This window comes from Carassius gibelio, chromosome A24 (genome assembly GCF_023724105.1).
Source record: "Carassius gibelio isolate Cgi1373 ecotype wild population from Czech Republic chromosome A24, carGib1.2-hapl.c, whole genome shotgun sequence".
Lineage (NCBI taxonomy): Eukaryota > Metazoa > Chordata > Actinopteri > Cypriniformes > Cyprinidae > Carassius > Carassius gibelio.
This window is the reverse complement of record NC_068394.1, coordinates 3,598,316-3,604,315: the sequence shown is the minus strand read 5'-3', so window position 1 is coordinate 3,604,315 and position 6,000 is coordinate 3,598,316.

Here is a 6,000-nt window from a genome sequence, read left to right as displayed (position 1 = left end):
TGCTAGTGAAGGAGAACCATGTGGAATGGACAGCCTCTCAGTGTAAATGTTTACAGCCCCCTACTGTGGAGCCGGGACTTACCCATGCTAGACACCACGGAGCTGGTGTGACATCGTTCCAAACGGTGTTTGCTTCACCAAAAAGCTGATAATATACTGAATTAACAGTCTGAGGACAGTGCACGTGGTTTCTAATATTTTATTTTTGCACACTTTTTTTCTCACTTTTATTGGTGCAGATAGTGAGCAGAGGTGGTTATTTTTAAACTGCACTCTTAAAAAAAATAACGTTTCTTTTACACTTTTAAACATTCATGGAAACTTTCCATGCCACAAAAGGTTCTTACAGTGGAAAAAATCCTTTAGATTACTTAAATGTTTTTCGCAGTAAGAAAAAAAAACTGTTCACTAAAATGTTCCAACAATGGGTTTTTTAAATGGCATTACTACAAATAAATACATTTAAAAAATCCCTTTTTGGAGCCATTATTTTTAAGAGTTTTTGTAATTACAAAAAAAAAAAAAAAGAGGAAGAATACAATTGTTTTGTAATTTAAGTATTTCTGTTAAGTTATACATTGGTCTTTCTGAAATATGCTTTGGCTCACACACTTAAGGTTGATTAATAACCAGGTTATTATTATTGTTTTATTAATACACAAAATGGAAATAAGAGTTCTCTGCTAGTTTACATTAGAACTTAAATATATTTTTTATATTTTCAACCCATGTTTTGGCAAGCTGATATTGTAAAACTTGATTTCTTTCATACAGTGTGTGTCAAAGTGAGTTTTGTTTAATAAGTACTTCTAAAAACCATTTAACCAATTCATTGCTGATATTTTTTTAGTGCTGTTATTTTCCCTCCCAAATGATGTCACGTCCTGTTGCATAATGACTAACTTTTGTAAGTTTAAGGGGTTTTATAAAAGACAAGTAGCATGGAAAGTGATATGGAGAACACATGACAAATGTAACATACATGTTTTAATTAAATCAATATTTTCAAGATGTTTTGTTTAAAAAAAAAAAAAAAGTATAGATACATTTAAAAATGTGACTGTAAAAAACTTAATATTCATTAATGAATTGCCAGTTTTTCATGTTATGAAAATTCAGCCAAGACGGAAAAACGACAACAACCCAGCAAAGCAAAGGTAACTGTTAAAAGAAATGATCTGAAATCAACCACTTTTGCTTTCTATCCTTTAATATTGAGTTATTTATTTTTATTTTTTTATCATGTATATTAAGATGTGTGATTTGGAAATGGAAATGAAAATGAAAGATCCAGAAACAGGACATCAGACGAGAAAAACTCAAACTTGTGTCCATGTGAGCACCACAACGTGAACCACAAAGCCAAGGCAAGTACATTATTGAACTGATGCAGTGACTTTTATGATTTATAAAAAAATAATTTTGATATAGCGCAGTAACTCATGATTGCTTTGAGTATTAGTATCTCACTGTTTACTCTAAATCAGACACTTTTCACACAGGACAGATCATAGTCTATGAGACATATATTCAGTCACAACTTAATTTTCGACTAAATGTGTATTTGCTTCTTTTGAATTTGCATGACGTTGACATTTTTGCCAGTTTTTGCAATTGCATATATTGAGATTGATGCGTCTTTGTAATCGTTTTTACAACAGATGTTCTGTAGTTATGAAATAACTAAATTTAATAGTTTGGCACCCATCAGGAAATGATTCAGTGGTGACAAAGTCTCTATAAAACGGATTGTTCTTCAGTAGCAATTTGTGTTAAATAGGATCCGTTTTGATTGACTTTAAAGCAGATTAGGTTATATTTCATCTTAATAATGAACTAGAAGCATAAAAATATCATCATTCACATTTTGCATTTTATAAATGCAAATGCAATTCTGCTGTCAGGGTAGATTTGAGGAGATGTTTGACTTCTGCAGTCTTGCCCTATTTAAAGCTTGATGTCTATAATCATGCCTATTACAAAACTACTTAAACCATCTGTCATCTAATATCCCGCCATTGCTGTCGATAATAGAGATGGAGCTTTTAGGGGTTTGAGTGGAAAATGATCTGGGCTCGGTGTGTCAATACATCAAAATGAAGAAATTAAACAACATTTAGTCTGTTCATAAGAGATGAGACCTGGAAATAGCTCTAATTCCATCAGATTTCCTTCTTTGAGTGTGGAAATTGAGCAACAGATTTTGTCTCTGTAATATACAGCCTCTCAAAAGATTATTTTATTGCCGCGCACATTCAAAACGATCAGTAAACAGACATGTTTCATTCGCCTCGAGTGCCTCTACTCAAGATGGAGGATTGTACATTCCCGGTAAGAGATAAATGTTAAAGAGCACATGTCATGGCTTATTGAGAAAAGAGGCAGTGTTTGTTTGTTTGATCATACGGTATGTGATATTACGTTCTCTTAAATTGTGTATCAGAGCCATACAAACACCTTTTTCATCTTTTAAATTATGTTTGAATTTTAGTGCAATGCAAGAGCCTGCGATTAATCCAACCTCACACAGGGTTTCAGATCTAAATAAACTTAGACCTAATCCCCTTAGACAATTATTATAAACTTTATATAAATCTCACGCAAAATGAAATGTGATTTCTTTGCTGCCAGTTTTGTATTGTGAAATTAAATCATGAACCTGTTATCAAACAGGTTTCCTGAACACTCCCCACATCTGCCATTGGTTAGTCCCGCCCCCAGACTCCCGTCATTGGTTGATCCAGTTTTGCTGTGCTGGCTAAAACAAACTGATACAAATGGTTGATAGACCTTGGTCAGAGTAGTGCCATATTTGACAGGAATTAAAAAAAATGAGGCTATGAGGGACATACTACAGTATGTTAAAAGGATACTGTTGTTTAATAACATATGAATGTTATATAAAAAAAATCCATAAAACACTTTTAAAACATTAATCATAGAAAAATCACATTATAAAATAAATCAACACGACTGCTCATGGAAATGTTACCAGTCAATTTGCTGATAAATCAAGAAAAATTAGACAAAATACATTTTGGCATTATATCGCGACCTTTAGCGATCCGCCACTTTCTGTAAAACGAGCTCATCCGGGTAACTGAAACCATTGCTACTTTCATTTCCCTCATATTTTGCGCATCCATCAACATTGCGTTTCAGTTATGGATTATAGTAAAAAGAAAAAGAAAAAATTACCTCAGAGGACTTCCGTATTAAAGGGTTAGTTCACCCAAAAAGGAAAATTATGTCATTAATAACTCATCCTCATGTCATTCCAAACCCGTAAGGCCTCCATTTATCCTCATATGACAAACTGCTTTGTTTTGAACTCCCTTACAACAGACAAGGAAGAGAAGACTATGCTGAATAAAGTCGTATTTTTTTTACTATTTTTGGACTAAAATTTATTTTCAATGCTTCAAAAAATTCTAACTGACCCTCTGATGTCAGATGGACTACTTTGATTATATTCTTTTTACCTTTCTGGACATGGACAGTAGACCGTACACACAGTTTCAATGGAGGGACTGAGAACTCTCGGACTAAATCTAAATTATCTTAAACTGTGTTCCGAAGATAAACGGAGGCCTTACAGGTTTGGAAAGACATGAGGGTGAGTTATTAATAACATAATTTTAATATATGGTTGAACTAACCCTTTAATGCCTTTAATATTGTTTTAGCCTTCCTCTCGTTACTTAGGCGAATATTTTCTACACTCTAACAAACTAAATTTTTTCTCTCAGTGGAAGCTTGAAGATATTATGATCATAAAATGCAACCTGAACTCAAATCAGTACTTGATGTTGCAAAATTAACCCCTTCGGTATGTTACATGACAAATTCGCTCTGCTTATGGATGTTTAGTTGTGGTTTATTTAACATATTAGTGTATTCATATAGTCTAGCATATATAGAATTTAAAGTCAAATGCAATTAAAAGTCATTGAGTGCGTCATTATTGTTTCACCGCAACAGGATGAACCTCTGCCGGTCACAGAAACACCACATGATTCTCACCTTTTGCATCTTGTGTGAACATGGCTTGTGTCCACATGATGACAGAAGGTGTAATGCCTCCGCTTGTAATAACATATCATTACAGTGTGCTCATCAAACGCTGCAATATGTGCCGCAAATGTTTATACATTTGCAAGTTAAACGTTCTATTTCAATCGCAGCATTAATAGAGTTTGTATTTAGATACTTTTCATGTCGTAGACAAAGATCATTGTGCGTGTGTGTCTGTGTGTGTCAGCCAGATTGACAGACCGTAGGATATAGCGTGATATTTGGTGCCATGGAAGAGAATAGAATATGTATTCACACCACACCAGATGATTCAGTTCATCAAACTCTGGGTAAAAAAAAAAAGCTCCTCGTTCTGATTGGCAGCCAAAGAGAGTTTCATTTTAGTACATTCTGTACATTTATAGCGATTTGCTTATGTGTATTCATGTTATGGCCAAGAATCTAATGTGTAAACTTCAATATGGGGATTGCAGATGTTTTTAGCCATGAAGAAAATAAATATTTTCAAACTAAAAAGAGATTAGAGAGAACTTGGCAAAAAGATCTCGTGTTTCATCTGTAGTAATCAGTTACAGATAACTGGTCCGAACCTTCCCGGTGATATCAGCAGATATCTGGCGAAGGAAAATGGAGGCTAGCTTTCAGCGTTTTTGCAGCCGCAGCGCCTGTGCAGAAGGAATGACACCAGCTTTGATGGACTTTATAGCTTTTTTGAGATGAGTCTCTTTATGCCGCTTGCAGTTCCATTATGGCTTTGTTGGAAAGCTTGTTTACCTGCTGATAACATACACTGGTGGATTGAGGAGCAGCGATCCAGAGCTCGCTGCCAGAGTCACTCAAGTCACATTGTATGGCGGGAAGAGAAGAATGCCGTGTTTACGCGAGGGGGGGGCCACACATGCTAAATGTGAAATCAAACTATAGGACCAATAAGAGATGTGCACAACTTTGCCAAGTTTTTATTTTTAGCCGCCGGGTTGCAGCGGAAGCTTACGGGCGATGAGGTGGATGCATACCTCCAGTCGCCCTCGTTTTACGGTCGTTTAATCTCTACATGTTGACAGATTTTCAGGCTTTTCAGTTCTCTAATTGAAAACGTGGAAAAATGGCAAATGTGATTAAAACGCATACTAGCAATCGTTGTTCTTGGTTGTGTTTTAATAAAAATTGCCGAGGCCGGGATGATTTCAAAGCACAGTCCTACGTGACATGTTTTGTCCTCGGTAACATGCAGTGTATCACCCTTGGCAGGAAACAGAATCCAGTAGTCGTGGATAAAATGTGCTCATGAGGATTTTAAATGCACAAAGTTGGCACAATTTTGGATTACATTTATATATATATATGTATATAAATTACCACAAAAAACATGAAACAGGCCCACAACCGATTTTATTTTAAAGTGTAACTGGAAATTTTTGTGAAAAAAAAGGACAAGATTGGATTTTAGCCATTTGGAATGAATTGGATTGTGAACATGTGGTTGGGGGAGGAGTTTAAACTAAGAGGGCTTGGTGACATCATCAAAAATGGAAAGCCGTTTGATGAACGATTGTATTATTTATTGATTTTTTTTTCTCTCTCGCTCTGATAAATAGTTCCCAAAAACTATTAATTATAATAGTAATTTTGGGGACTTGGACAATATGTGCTTGATGGATATTATATGCACAAAGTCTTAAGCACAGTTTTGAAATACATAAAAATAAAAAGACAAAAAGCATGAAATGGCACCGACAAGCAATTTAGTTTTTCTTATGTGACATATTTAACTTAAAAATCTAAATTTCAATGGAAATTATATAGGACAGGATTTGAACGTATTTACTTGGAGTGAATTGGATCGTGAAAATGTAGTTGGGGGAGGAGTTAAAAATAAGAGTGTTTGGTGACATCATCTGAAAAGAATGTCATTTCTGAGGCGGCGCAAGCATGAAACAACACCCACAAGCAAATTAATTATTC